The sequence below is a fragment of the Manihot esculenta genome, chromosome 5 (genome assembly GCF_001659605.2).
Source record: "Manihot esculenta cultivar AM560-2 chromosome 5, M.esculenta_v8, whole genome shotgun sequence".
Lineage (NCBI taxonomy): Eukaryota > Viridiplantae > Streptophyta > Magnoliopsida > Malpighiales > Euphorbiaceae > Manihot > Manihot esculenta.
The window spans coordinates 19,567,468-19,582,684 of NC_035165.2; the positions used below are offsets into that span (position 1 = coordinate 19,567,468).

Sequence of the window (15,217 nt, forward strand, 5' to 3'; positions counted from 1 at the left end):
TTTTAATTTATTGGGAAAAAAAATAATGTTGGCATTTTTCTTGTTTACACATTAAAATTATTTTGATAGAGTTTACACAATATTTTAATATCTATACTTTGTTACAGTGAGAAAAGATGATAAAGTTACTGCAACTATTTTATCCAAAGGCACAAAACAGGAGTAGCTTGTCTAAATGGGAAAATCCCTTTGTCAAGTCTTGTGCTATATCCTGAAAGGACCAACAATGGAGTTAATTTAAGAGATGAAGAATATGGAAGCGAACTTGATGCCGAACTCAAGACCAACATGTGATCAAAAATCCAATCACACAATTTGATAAAGAACAAAGTAAAAATATCTTTCAAAACGTTGCTTTACCACACTCCTAACCAACGAATGTGACTAAAAACATAGATAATAGAGCGAAAGTTGCTCCACTCCACCCCTAATCAACCAATGTGATTAGAAATATAGATAATCAAGCGATTCCAGTTTCGAGAACGCCACAAGAAATTCTTGATAAGTTAACTTAGCATGGAAGAGATCCATAATAAGTTACTAAATAATGGAGAAAAACCAAATATTATTCATAATATCTTCGTTATTTATTGGCTATTTGTGGCTGCCACCTTAAGAGTGTTTTTATAGCCTCCAAACCCTAATTCTATTACAAGAAGGTATAATTATAATATAGGAAGGATATCTAGTCAAATAGTCAAATCTAGATTACATTAAATATCATTTTTCTAAATTGTATTGGAGAAATCTCCTTCCAAAATGGGCTGCACGAATTTGACTTCTAATATAGACCAAATTAATTTAAAATAAATCGCACAAAATACTAAAATACCAAAAAAATAAAATTACTCTAAATGTAATTTGGCCATACATGCATTATGCGATCTGAAATTGTATTGTATGTCCACATGTGTTGAATAGTGTGTTGCTTATTTTCTTATTCTCTCATTTCCAAATATAGTTCCCATCTCATAAGCCCATAATTAAGCGATGATAGCTTGATTTGTCATTATTTGGAGTTTTTCATTTTAAATTTTTGAAATATCGTGTCATTTCCTAACTCATATCAGAACTAATATATTACAAGCTAGGTAATTTTAGAAACAAATAACTGGACCCAGAAAATCATAAGAGGAAAAGAAAATTGAGAATGAAGACCATTGATTTCTCTCTGGGAATACGTTTGTACGTCCTATCTAAAGAATCTTCATGCTTTAGCCCTTCAACAGAAGCAAACTAATGAATACCATCTTCAACAAAAGGCATTAGCTCTTCATGCTCCCAAAGAATCTCGAAAGCGGTACAGGACCATCAGCCTCTTCGTCACTGCTGCTTGAATGCCTGTATCTTGACCTGCGATTCTTTTCCTTCTTGGTTCTCTTTGACCCGAATTTTGATGTTCTTGATTCCCTGTCCTCGTCGTCGCTGCTTGTAGAATCTGAAGATGAATTTGATGAAAGATCTCCGCCTTGAATGCTACAAATGCAATGGCAATGTTGAATAAGTTTCAAGTTCATGTGCTTTGAAAACAACATTCATAGTAGGGAAGTGTTAAGATATGAAGCCTAATAATATATGGATACTTGATTAGGGTGCATCATTCCATTCTTCTCTGAGCAAACAGTTATTCCATAATTTCAAGTCTGGAAATTATAGGAAGGTGTATCTTACTGATAATAAAACCTTGGAGATTGCTGGAAAGGGGGATGTATGTATCCAAACCTCAAGTGGGGTAAGTGGAAGCTGCAGGATGTCAGATATATTCCCGACTTGAAGAATAATCTGATCTCTATTAGCCAGCTGGACAGTACGGGTTATAGAATAGTGTTTGGGCAAAGTTCTGGAAAATTGTGAAAGGAGTTATGGTGATAGCATGGGCACGAAATCTGAAACTTTATACACTACTGCAGGGTGTTCGGACATGGTTGCTGCGATTGACAGTACATCGAATTCAAGTCTGTTGTAATGACCCGGAAACCGGACCGCTACCGGCGCTAGGACCAGATCGGCTTAAGGCCGCCGGGACCCGTAGCAAGCCTAACATACCTCCTATCACCTGGTCAAATTCCATACATGATCAAAACATTAATATAAAAACTTAAATATCTGATGTATATACCGAGCTTGACCTGTATGCTACATAACTGGAAACATAAAGAACCCCCTACTAGAGCCCTCATCAAATGCTCTAGCTGGGTAAACATAACATACATCAAGCACGGATCACATCCGATGAACCAAAACCTAACCTGTGCATGCATCATACTATAAACATAAAACCTCCACTAGAGTCCTCATCAAATACTCTAGCGTGGTAAACATCACATGCCACAAGTTTGGTTCAAACTCAACTCAACACTAAAACATAACATACATCATGTACTAAAAAGGGACTAACCAAGCTGTAACGACCCGAAAATCGGACCGCTATCGGCGCTAGGATCCAGGTCGGCTTAAGGCCGCCGGGACCCGTAGCAAGCCTAACATGCATCCTGTGAACCTGTTTAATCCCATACATGATCAACATCATACATAAAATTAAAACTTTTCTTTCAGCATTTCCTCATACACCAACTCAACCTGTGCATGCACTGAACATAGTCATAACTATACACATTGACCCCTCTTTGGGATCTCATCAATGCCCCCAATGGGTGGCATAACATGTGTTGAGTTGGTTTACATAAACATCATAGATCATGTATTAAAAGGGATACCATACACATAGGGTCAAGCACAATCTCTAATCCTCAATGTCATTACATTACATAACTATACTGTACTTTTACATTACATCATTCTACAATTCGTCATGTCCATATTCTAGCTATTACATACACAAGACTTCATTACTCTTGCTGACCTCCTGGTCTACCCTGTACCTGCAAGCCTGGGGGTTAAGGGAGAGGGGTGAGCTACAAGAGCCCAGTGAGCAGAATAATAAAACATTTAAAACATATGATAACATGAAATGCATCACATCACAGCTAATCACCTCAAGGATGAATTTGTCACCAATAGTCCCCTACATGGTCCAACTGTGCCAGGGGCGTAGAATGGGCCTCGCTGGTCTTTCTCTTACAAACATAACATAACATGGTCCAACTATGCCAGGGGCGTAGAATGGGCCTCACTGGTCTTTCTCTTACATGGTGCCAGGGGTGTAGAATGGGCCTCACTGGTCTTCCGTACCGTATCATCATCATCATAACATATGGGGACTAAAGGATCATTCAACATTCATCCACATCATCAACATATTATGCAATGCAACATATTCGTGAGTCTAATGCAAACACCCTATTATATCTCATGGCATTCATGATGCGTGAATCATGCTAAAACTGATTTATTTATTTAAAAGCATAAGGGTTATTCCACTCACCTCTGGCTGAAGCTCTACTGACTCAGAAGCAGCTGAACTCACTGCTGGGGTCCTCGGTTCCTCGGGTCCGAACCTACACAGGTGGACTCAAATGAGGGACCAAACAACTAGAACATAACTCTAAAAACATCCCCCAAAAACCCCCTAGAACATCATGAAACAACCATAGAAAAACATGCAAAAGAGGGCTGGACAGGGCACTTTCGGCGGCAGGTTCGGCGGCCGAAAGTCCCTCCAGAGCCGAAAGTCAGGCAGGTTCGGCGGCACCTTCGGCGGCCGAAACTCTCAGACAGAGGCGAAACTCATGCATGTTCGGCGGCACTTTCGGCGGCCGAAACTCCCAGACAGAGACGAAAGTCTCCTTTCGGGGGCAAGCTTTGGCAGCCGAAGGCTGCTTCCACAAGCATGTTCGGCGGCCGAAAGTTCCTTCGGCTGCCGAACCTGGTTTCTCCCTTAGTGGCAGAAACTCAGCTCTTCTATGCATATACGCCTCCCATTCCATCCAAACATGCATAAACCTATTCTACAACACACATACACAAGCATACAAGCTCCCAGGGGCTTCAAACTATCTAAAGCCCCATCTACAACACATCAAACATGCATTTGCAAGCCACATTGTTCAAAAACACAACATAAACTCATAAACCTAACCATAAGCTAAACATGCATTCTACCCCATAGATCTTCATAAAACTTACTTAAAACATGCAATGAGCTTAAGATCGGCTCTTACCTCTTGAAGATCGAGAGAGAGACGACCTAATCTTGGAGATGGGAGATTTTCAACTTCCTTGGGTCTCCAAGCTCAAAACTTGCTCAAAACTTGAAAATCTTCAAAACAAGATGAAAACTTGTGAAAATCGTGAAAGATTTGAAGGAAGAACTCAAAGATTGGTGAGGGACGGCGGAGAGCTCACCTTGGCCGAAAATGGGGAGAAAAGCTCGCCCATTTTGGCTAAGAGACCCTTTTATAGTGGCTAGCCAGGCCACGTTCGGGGGCCGAACGTGCCTCGGTATGCATGCCATGTTCGGCGGCCGAACTTGAGGTTCGGCGGCCGAACCTGGACTTCCCTCACTTATGCCTTCGGGGGCCTAAGGCACACCCGAAATGCCTGCATGTTCGACGGCCGAACCTGGGTTTTCCTCCAAGGTTGTTTTCATGCAAAAACTCATTTCCTTTTTACTTAAAACCATGAAATACATTAAAACATTTTATGAAAACATGGTTTTACCCTTCTAGAGGTCTCCGACATCCGAGATTCCACCGGACGGTAGGAATTCCGATACCGGAGTCTAGCCGGGTATTACACAAGCCTTAGGGCCAAGCACAACACTAATCCATAAACATAACTCAACTTTACGTTACATTTCATCACATTATCTTACAATACATTATATCAATTTACATTACATGTCCACACTAAAACGCTAATCTATTACTATTACATAAGCATGACATTACCCTTGACGTCTTCCTGAACTACCTCTGACCTGTAAACCTGGGGGTTAGGGAAGAGGGGTGAGCTAAAAAGCCCAGTGAGCAGAACATGGAAAACAATAATAAATCATATGCTTTCATGGAATGCGTCACAGCACAAACATTTCACATAACGGATGGACATGACCACCAAAACTCCCTCTGTCTGAAACATATCATGGTGCCCGGCCCTTCGGGCTCCTCAGGACTTCATTAACATAACATATCTAGGGCTATTGGGGTAGCCTTGGTCCATCCACATCAATAACAAATTATGCAATGCAACATCTTCGTGAAATCTAATGCAACATCCTAGTACATATACATGGTATTCATGATGCGTGAAACATGCTAAAAACATTTGAGTTAGTTCTACTCACCTCTGGCAGACTGTAATACCCGGCTCGAGTCCGGCATCGGAATTCCTGTAGTCCGGTGGAATCTCGGGTGTCGGAACCCTCGAGAAGGGTAATGCATATGTTTTCCAAGGTATTGTCACTTGTTTTCATGTTTTGAAGTAGTAAACGAAGTGAGTTTTGAAAGAAAAGCAACAAGGGAGAAATGCAAAGGTTCGGCCGCCGAAGGTCACTTTCGGCCGCCGAACATTGCATGGTTGCGGCTTCACGTTCGGCTGCCGAAGGTGGTCTGGCCAGCCACCTATAAAAGGGCCAAGGGTCGGTGGAAGGAGGTTATTTCTCCTCCACTTGCAGCCAGAGGTGAGTTTCAGCCTCTCCTACGTTGACTTTCATGTTTTCCATGATTTTCATCAAATCTTTCAAGAGTTTTAAGCGTTTTGGTGACTTATGAAGGTTTTGAGCAAAAGAACCAAGTTTTGAAGCTTGGAGCTTTGGAAGAGCTTTTCTTCATATCTCCACGTTAGGATCCTTCATCCTCACGTTGTGTAAGTGGTAAGTGAAGATCCTGAGCTTCTTTGATGATTTTGAAAGGTTTTATGAAGTTTGTATGGGTAGTATGCATGTTTAGGTTTAGGTGAGGTTTTTGGTGATTTGTGGTGTTCAAACATGTTGAAGTGTTATGTGCTATGTTGTTTGGGGTTTTAGGGTAGTTTTAGACCCCTTTGTGCATATAGATGTGTATATGCTAGTTGGGAGTAGTTGATATGCATGTTTGTAGGTTTTTGGGCAAAGTTTGCATGAAACAGAGCAGGGTTCTGTCCTTCGGGCAAAACCAGGTTCGGCCGCCGAAGGAAGGTTCGGCCGCCGAACCCCTTGTGGAGGCAGTTTCGGCTGCCAAAGGTTGCCCCCGAAAGCTAGGCTTTCGGTTTAGAAAGAGACTTTCGGCCGCCGAAAGAGGAAGTTCGGCCGCCGAAAGTGTGTGAGTTTCGTCTCTGGACGAGACCTTCGGCCGCCGAAGGTGCCGCCGAACATGCATGAGTTTCGTCTCTGGAGTAGGGTTTCGGCCGCCGAACCTGCCGCCGAAAGTGCCCTGTCCAGCTTTCTTTTGCATGTTTTATGTGTTGGTTTTAGGATCGTTTAGAGGGGTTTTGGGGAGTTTCTTAGAGATGTGCTTGAGTGAGTTTGGTCCCTCATTTGAGTCCACCTGTGTAGGTACGGACCAGAGGAATCAGGGAAATCAGCAGTGAGTCCAGTGTCAGAACCTGCAGAGTCAGTTCAGAGATAACCAGAGGTGAGTGGAATTTAACTTAATGTTTTAATATGAGAACTGAATATTTTATCATGCTTCATGCATCATGAATATGCTATAGGGTGAGTGCATTAGTGTACACAAAGATGATGCATTGCATTTATCCTTGTACTTGGCATTGCTCCTTGTACATTGCTTATGTGAGACGGCACGGACTTCGTGAGGATTCATTAGCCCTCAGAGGAAAGACCTGGAACAGCCCTACGGGGACCAGGCACACAAAGACCTGGAACAGCCCTACGGGGACCAGGCACATGGTACCTAGGTACCCCAGATGAGATAGAGGGAGTTTTGATCCGTCCGGCCGAGGTGATGTGATTATGTGTTGCATTCCATGAGAGCATGTTTTATCACCTGGTATTTTATTACTATTCTACTCACTGGGCTATCGTAGCTCATCCCTCTCCCCTAATTCCAGTTGTGCAGGTTCAGAGGTCAGAGAGACTTCAGCAGGGTACAGGAAGAGTACAGAGTAGTGTAATAGCTAGTGTGGACATGTAAATGTATAGAGATAGTGTATATGGACAGTGTATAGAATAGTGCTTGACTTATAAGACTTGTAATCCCTTTGTGGAGTCACATGATCAGTTTATGTATGTTTCTTTATTGTTGTATGTTTATGAGCAAAACCAGGCTTAACATTATGAGTTTGATCCGCCTAGAGCCATGAGGAGCTCTAGTAGGGATTGGTAGAGCACAGAGAGAGTGCATGCACAGGTTAAGCCTTGGAATGAAGAAAACTTTTATGTTTTTACAGCAAATGTATGATCATGTATGGGATTTCACAGGTATACAGACAGGATAGCAGGCTTACTACGGGTCCCGGCGACCTTAAGTCGATCTGGATCCTAGTGCCGGTGGCAGTTCGGTTTCCGGGCTGTTACAGATTGGTATCAGAGCCCTAGGTTCATATGGTCGGACCTATAGAGCTAGAGTTGGGCTCATAGAGAGGTTTAGCAGGTCAAGCATCATAGGAAAACATGTCCACGAGGATAGGATGTTAGTCCTGTCTATAGGCTGATGTGCAATGCCATGATTTCTGCATGTGCATTTTTTTGATGTGTTGCTTATGTGTTATGTGTTTTGTTGTTTTTCCAGCGAGTGAAGATGCGAGGAACTCGTCGATCCGCGAGATTGACTGGAGTCCCACCTGTAAGTGAGGGTACAGCTGCTCGTCCACCTGCCTTGCCAAGGGCAAGATCTCACAGGTCAAGCAGGGAAGGAACGTCACGAGACCCTAGAAGGTCTTCTGACGAGAGCAGGAGAGGAGTAAGCAGAGGGGGAAGGTCAGTAGCAGAAAGAGGTGTGATGGAAGAGGATCAGAGTAGAGATGTAAGCATGGGTGTAGGAAGGTCAGAAGAAGGTATGGGGGAGTCCCAGGGAGGCGTTCAGGCCTCGGGGTTTGGCTATCCACCCTTTCCTCAGGGCCCAGAGTATCCGATGTGAGGCACGTCGGATTACTCCAGCTTTGCTCCATATCCACCCTACATGCCATATATGCCCTATCCTTCCTTTTATCCACCCTATCATATGTATCCACCCCCACCTGTTCATCCAAGTCCAGCACCGCCTGAAGTGAGGGAACCAGTTCCACCACCACCACCTCCTGAACCAGTAGCCCCTGTTGTGGAAGCACAGCAACCCAGTTCTTCAGGGGGAAGTAAGGTGAAGATGACCGAGTACTTAAAGTTGGATGCTCCTAAATTCAATACAGGAGATGATCCCTTTGAGTATCTCAGTGCAGTTAGAATGATAACAAGTGAGTTGGGAGCAGATGATGGTAGAGCTATTGAGATGGCAGGGTTCACTTTAAAGTGTAAGAAAGCTAGAGAATGGTTCAAGAACTATGTGGACCCGAGATTGGAGAGTATGACATGGGAAGAGTTCGCCAACGAATTTGCTGGATGGGCTTTTCCTGACAGTTCCAGGGAACTAAAGGTTGTGGAGTTTGAGCAGTTGAGACAGACGGAGGTGATGAGCGTTGATGAATATACAGATAAGTTCCTGGAATTGTTGCCATATGTCGGTCAAGCATGTGATACAGATCAGAAGAAGGCAAAGAGATATGCCACAAGGCTTCATCCTAGGTATTTCTCTTTGATTCTTCATGCGGAGAAGGAAAGTTTCCACTCTATTGTGGATGCTGCTAGAAAGATGGAGGCCAGTGCCATAAGTCAAGGTGTAGTCAAGGCACAGTCTTCTGGTGTTAAACCCGGTTCTTCCTCACAGAGTACAGCAAGTGCAAGTAAGAAGAGATGGGAGAAATTCAGAGGAAAGAGAGGCAAGTTCTGGAACAGGCTGAAGTCGGGTCTGGGAATGAGTAGTGGCTCCAGTTCTGGCGCAGATTTTCCAGTGTGCAAGAGGTGTGGCAAACAGCATAGAGGAGCTTGTCAGTTGGGATCCACAGCCTGCTATAGATGTGGGCAGGAGGGACATTATGCACGGGAATGTCCTCAGGCGACTTTAGTTGCACCATCCCAGCAGATGAGTACGGGCAGTGTAGTACAGCCAGTAGCTTCAGCCATACCACCAAGCAGTGGCAGAGGAAGAGGAAGAGGGGCAGCCTCTTCATCAGGGATGGGTTCCCGAGGTGCAGGTCCGTCAGCCCCAGCACGGATTTTCACCCTGACTCAGCAGGAGGCAGACACGTCGAACACGGTGGTGTCAGGTACTCTCATCATTGGGTGTTCCGAGGTGTATGCTTTAATGGACCCCGGTGCTTCTCACTCTTTCATTTCTTCTAGAGCTGCAGAGAGGTTGGGTCTGATGGTGTCTGAGTTAGAGTGTCCTCTATGGGTCAGTGGACCCAAATGTGATCCATCTTTGGCAGAGTCAGTCTGTCGGTTCAGTCCAGTGTGCATAGAGGGTAGATACCTTCCAGCTGACCTGGTGGTTCTAGAGTTGACAGATTTTGATGTCATTCTAGGGATGGACTGGTTATCTACGTATGATGCTACCCTGAACTGTAGAGACAAAGTAGTCAGTGTCAGAGACCAGGATGGGTCAGAGTGTGTCTTCAGAGGAGACAGGAGAGGGACACCTAGGGGTTTGATATCAGCCCTCCAGGCTCGTAGGATGTTAAGGAAGGGGTGTCAGGGGTTCCTAGCTTATGTGAGAGAGCTAGATAGTCAGGTTAGGGAACCATCCTCAGTACCAGTTGTTCGAGACTTCCCAGATGTGTTTCCTGAAGAGCTTCCAGGACTACCACCTGATAGGGAAATAGAGTTCGAGATTGAGTTGATGCCCAATGCCAGACCGATCTCTATTCCTCCCTACAGGATGGCACCAGCAGAGTTGCGAGAGTTGAAAGAGCAGTTACAGGATTTGGTAGCTAAGGGTTTCATCCGCCCGAGTACCTCACCCTGGGGTGCTCCAGTATTATTTGTCAGAAAGAAGGATGGACCTCTTAGACTTTGTGTCGACTACAGACAGTTGAACAAAGTCACTATCAAAAACAAGTATCCATTACCCAGGATCGATGATCTATTCGACCAGCTGGCAGGAGCAGGTTGTTTTTCTAAAATAGATCTGAGATCCGGATACCACCAGTTAAAGATCAGGGAAGGAGATGTATCCAAGACTGCTTTCAGAACCAGATATGGGCATTATGAGTTCCTTGTGATGCCGTTCGGGTTGACTAACGCCCCTGCAACATTCATGGATCTCATGAACAGGGTTTTTAGGGAGTACTTGGATCGTTTTGTGATCGTCTTTATTGATGATATCTTGGTGTACTCCAGAAATGCAGAGGAGCATGCCCAGCATCTGCGTCTAGTGCTTCAAACCTTGAGAGAGAATGGCTTGTATGCCAAGTTCTCCAAGTGCGAGTTCTGGCTAAGGAGCATTTCCTTTTTGGGACATGTTGTCTCAGCGGAAGGCATAGCAGGAGATCCCAAAAAGGTAGAGGCAGTAGCCAACTGGCCTACACCCACTACAGTGACAGAGATCAAGAGTTTTCTGGGTTTGGCAGGCTACTATCGGAGGTTTGTTCAGGACTTCTCGAAGATAGCTGCTCCTATGACCAGACTGACCAGAAAGAATCAGAAATTTGTGTGGTCAGAGGAATGTGAGGAGAGTTTTGCAGAGTTGAAGAGACGGTTGACTTCAGCACCGGTATTAGCACTGCCGATCAGTGATGAAGATTTCACAGTGTTCTGTGATGCATCCCGAGTGGGATTAGGTTGTGTGTTGATGCAGAATGACAGAGTGATAGCTTATGCTTCTAGACAGTTGAAGAAGCACGAGCTGAACTATCCGACACACGATCTGGAGATGGCAGCTGTTATCTTTGCACTTAAGATGTGGAGGCATTACCTCTATGGGGTAAAGTGTGAGATCTATACGGATCATAAGAGCCTACAGCACATCTTAAGTCAGAGAGAGTTAAACTTGAGGCAGAGACGGTGGGTAGAATTGCTCAGTGATTACGATTGTAAGATCCAGTATCATCCGGGCAAGGCTAATGTTGTCGCTGATGCCTTAAGCCGAAAGTCACTTGGCAGTTTATCCCACATTGCAGTAGAGAGAAGACCGGTGGTGAAGGATTTCTACAAGCTCGTGGAAGAAGGGTTACAGTTGCAGTTATCTGGTACAAGTGCTTTGATCGCACAGATGAGAGTGACACCAGTGTTTCTAGAGCAAGTGGCTCTGAAACAGCACGAAGACCCCGAGTTAGTGAAGCTTGCCAGGACTGTTCAGTCTGGCCACAGTGCAGAGTTCAGATTTGACGGTGAGGGGATTCTTCGGCACGGTAAGAGGTTATGTGTACCAGATGATAGTAGTTTGAAGGCAGACATTATGAGGGAAGCTCATAATGCGCGGTATAGCATTCACCCGGGAGCCACCAAGATGTATCAAGATCTAAGAAGAGTGTATTGGTGGCCAGCAATGAAGAGAGAAGTGGCACAGTTCGTGTCAGCCTGCGAGACATGTCAAAGGGTGAAGCTAGAGCACCAGAAGCCGGCTGGAATGCTTAACCCATTGCCGATTCCAGAATGGAAATGGGAGAACATAGCTATGGATTTTGTAGTGGGGTTACCGGCGACGTCTAACAGATTAGACTCCATATGGGTGATTGTGGATAGACTCACTAAATCTGCTCACTTCATTCCAGTCAGGAGTAACTACTCTGTGGACAAGTTGGCGCAGGTGTATGTAGACGAGATAGTAAGGTTGCATGGAGTTCCAGTGTCGATAGTATCAGATCGAGGACCTCAGTTCACCTCCAGGTTTTGGCGGAGTCTGCAGAATGAAATGGGCACAAGGTTGGATTTCAGCACTGCTTTCCATCCACAGACAGACGGTCAGTCAGAGAGGACCATCCAGACCATTGAAGATATGTTGAGAATGTGTGTGTTAGACTTTGGCGGTTCTTGGAGGCAGCATCTACCTCTGGTGGAGTTTGCCTACAACAACAGCCATCATGCTAGCATAGGGATGGCCCCTTATGAAGCTCTGTATGGGAGGAAGTGCCGAACACCTGTTTGCTGGGAAGAGGTAGGAGAGAAAACTCTTGCAGGGCCAGAGTTAGTTGAGATAACCAGCAAGTTAGTGCCTATCATCAGAGAGAGGATCAGAACAGCTGTAAGCAGACAGAAAAGCTATGCAGACATCCGTAGGAAGCAGATAGAGTTCCAGGAGGGGGATATGGTATTGCTTAAGGTGTCTCCGATGAAGGGAGTGGTTCGATTTGGAAAGAAGGGTAAACTGGCCCCACGGTACATTGGTCCCTTTGAGATCTTGCAGAAGATCGGGCCTGTGTCGTATAAGCTAGATTTACCGGCTTCTATGGAAAGAATTCACCCGGTATTCCATGTTTCTATGTTGAGAAAGTTTGTGTCAGATCCAGAGAAGATTCTTAGTGAACCGGAGGTGGAAATCTTAAGTGATCTCACCTATGTAGAGCAGCCAGTGCGGATCCTTGACACCCAGATCAGAAAGCTGAGAAACAAGGAGATACCAATGGTAAAAGTTCTGTGGAACCACCACAACCTAGAAGAGTGCACTTGGGAGACTCGGGAGTCCATGCTCCAGCAATACCCATATCTGTTTTAAGGTTAGTTTTTCTCCTTTTCTATGTGTTTATGTTGTGTTAGGGACATTCGGGGACGAATGTTCTTAAGGGGGGGAGAATGTAATACCCGGCTCGAGTCCGGCATCGGAATTCCTGTAGTCCGGTGGAATCTCGGGTGTCGGAACCCTCGAGAAGGGTAATGCATATGTTTTCCAAGGTATTGTCACTTGTTTTCATGTTTTGAAGTAGTAAACGAAGTGAGTTTTGAAAGAAAAGCAACAAGGGAGAAATGCAAAGGTTCGGCCGCCGAAGGTCACTTTCGGCCGCCGAACATTGCATGGTTGCGGCTTCACGTTCGGCTGCCGAAGGTGGTCTGGCCAGCCACCTATAAAAGGGCCAAGGGTCGGTGGAAGGAGGTTATTTCTCCTCCACTTGCAGCCAGAGGTGAGTTTCAGCCTCTCCTACGTTGACTTTCATGTTTTCCATGATTTTCATCAAATCTTTCAAGAGTTTTAAGCGTTTTGGTGACTTATGAAGGTTTTGAGCAAAAGAACCAAGTTTTGAAGCTTGGAGCTTTGGAAGAGCTTTTCTTCATATCTCCACGTTAGGATCCTTCATCCTCACGTTGTGTAAGCGGTAAGTGAAGATCCTGAGCTTCTTTGATGATTTTGAAAGGTTTTATGAAGTTTGTATGGGTAGTATGCATGTTTAGGTTTAGGTGAGGTTTTTGGTGATTTGTGGTGTTCAAACATGTTGAAGTGTTATGTGCTATATGTGTTTGGGGTTTTGGGGTAGTTTTAGACCCCTTTGTGCATATAGATGTGTATATGCTAGTTGGGAGTAGTTGATATGCATGTTTGTAGGTTTTTGGGCAAAGTTTGCATGAAACAGAGCAGGGTTCTGTCCTTCGGGCAAAACCAGGTTCGGCCGCCGAAGGAAGGTTCGGCCGCCGAACCCCTTGTGGAGGCAGTTTCGGCTGCCAAAGGTTGCCCCCGAAAGCTAGGCTTTCGGTTTAGAAAGAGACTTTCGGCCGCCGAAAGAGGAAGTTCGGCCGCCGAAAGTGTGTGAATTTCGTCTCTGGACGAGACCTTCGGCCGCCGAAGGTGCCGCCGAACATGCATGAGTTTCGTCTCTGGAGTAGGGTTTCGGCCGCCGAACCTGCCGCCGAAAGTGCCCTGTCCAGCTTTCTTTTGCATGTTTTATGTGTTGGTTTTAGGATCGTTTAGAGGGGTTTTGGAGAGTTTCTTAGAGATGTGCTTGAGTGAGTTTGGTCCCTCATTTGCGTCCACCTGTGTAGGTACGGACCAGAGGAATCAGGGAAGTCAGCAGTGAGTCCAGTGTCAGAACCTGCAGAGTCAGTTCAGAGATAACCAGAGGTGAGTGGAATTTAACTTACTGTTTTAATATGAGAACTGAATATTTTATCATGCTTCATGCATCATGAATATGCTATAGGGTGAGTGCATTAGTGTACACAAAGATGATGCATTGCATTTATCCTTGTACTTGGCATTGCTCCTTGTACATTGCTTATGTGAGACGGCACGGACTTCGTGAGGATTCATTAGCCCTCAGAGGAAAGACCTGGAACAGCCCTACGGGGACCAGGCACACAAAGACCTGGAACAGCCCTACGGGGACCAGGCACATGGTACCTAGGTACCCCAGATGAGATAGAGGGAGTTTTGATCCGTCCGGCCGAGGTGATGTGATTATGTGTTGCATTCCATGAGAGCATGTTTTATCACCTGGTATTTTATTACTATTCTACTCACTGGGCTATCGTAGCTCATCCCTCTCCCCTAATTCCAGTTGTGCAGGTTCAGAGGTCAGAGAGACTTCAGCAGGGTACAGGAAGAGTACAGAGTAGTGTAATAGCTAGTGTGGACATGTAAATATAGAGATAGTGTATATGGACAGTGTATAGCATAGTGCTTGACTTATAAGACTTGTAATCCCTTTGTGGAGTCACATGATCGGTTTATGTATGTTTCTTTATTGTTGTATGTTTATGAGCAAAACCAGGCTTAACATTATGAGTTTGATCCGCCTAGAGCCATGAGGAGCTCTAGTAGGGATTGGTAGAGCACAGAGAGAGTGCATGCACAGGTTAAGCTTTGGAATGAAGAAAACTTTTATGTTTTTACAGCAAATGTATGATCATGTATGGGATTTCACAGGTATACAGACAGGATAGCAGGCTTACTACGGGTCCCGGCGACCTTAAGTCGATCTGGATCCTAGTGCCGGTGGCAGTTCGGTTTCCGGGCTGTTACACAGACGCTGGACTGACTCTGCAATAGCTAACACTGCTAGCCTCCTCGGTCCCTCGGGTCCGATCCTACAAAGGTGGACTCGAATGAGGTGCTAAACACACTCTAAACAACTCATAAACAACTCCCCAAAAACCCTTAAAATATCCTCAAAACGTGCATAAGAAACAACCAAGAAAGGGCTGGACAGGGCACTTTCGGCGGCACCTTCGGCAGCCGAATGTCCCTTCCAGAGCCGAAAGTCTGGCACCTTCGGCGGCAAGTTCGGCTGCCGAAGCCTCTCACAGATCCGAAAGTCCTGGCCTTCGGGGGCACGTTAGGCGGCCAAAGCTGCCTCCCATGCAGGTTCGGCAGCCGAACCTGGTTCCCCTCCGAACAGCAGGTCCGAATCCATCACAAGC

The 15,217-nt window shown here is 45.2% G+C and overlaps 1 pseudogene; it reads right to left on the bottom strand.

Annotated features, from left to right (window-relative positions):
* Positions 1–1,098: 1,098 nt before the first annotated feature.
* Positions 1,099–15,217, bottom strand: part of LOC110615385 — a 30,512-nt pseudogene continuing 16,393 nt past the window's right edge.